This window comes from Osmerus mordax, chromosome 2 (genome assembly GCF_038355195.1).
Source record: "Osmerus mordax isolate fOsmMor3 chromosome 2, fOsmMor3.pri, whole genome shotgun sequence".
NCBI classification, from domain to species: domain Eukaryota; kingdom Metazoa; phylum Chordata; class Actinopteri; order Osmeriformes; family Osmeridae; genus Osmerus; species Osmerus mordax.
The window spans coordinates 18,196,664-18,197,051 of NC_090051.1; positions in this window are offsets into that span (position 1 = coordinate 18,196,664).

The window sequence follows — 388 nt, forward strand, 5'->3', positions numbered from 1 at the left end:
GTTGTGACCGCTCGCAGTGTTCTAACACCAGAGTTCTAGAAGTCTCTCTCATCCCCCCGGGGTTGACTTTAGGCGGCCCAGGTCGAACACGCGCATGTCAAATACTGTCCGGTACACGAGCTGTGCTTGATTTAGCTCGCATGGTACGATGGGACCAAAGGAATCATCCTTAATGGTCAAGTGCCAAGATCAAATCAAGTGCACCTCAAAAAAGCAAGACATAATGTGGGCTTCTGCGTGTGACCCCCATCTGAAACTAACAGAAGCTACCTCACTGGGTTGAGGAGTGGTCAGGGTGTGGTCACTGAGGGGTTGGGGGGGGGGGGGTGATAGAGTTTTTAACCTCACAGCACTGCTGGTCTAATGTTGTTTTCTCTTGGTATGTGGT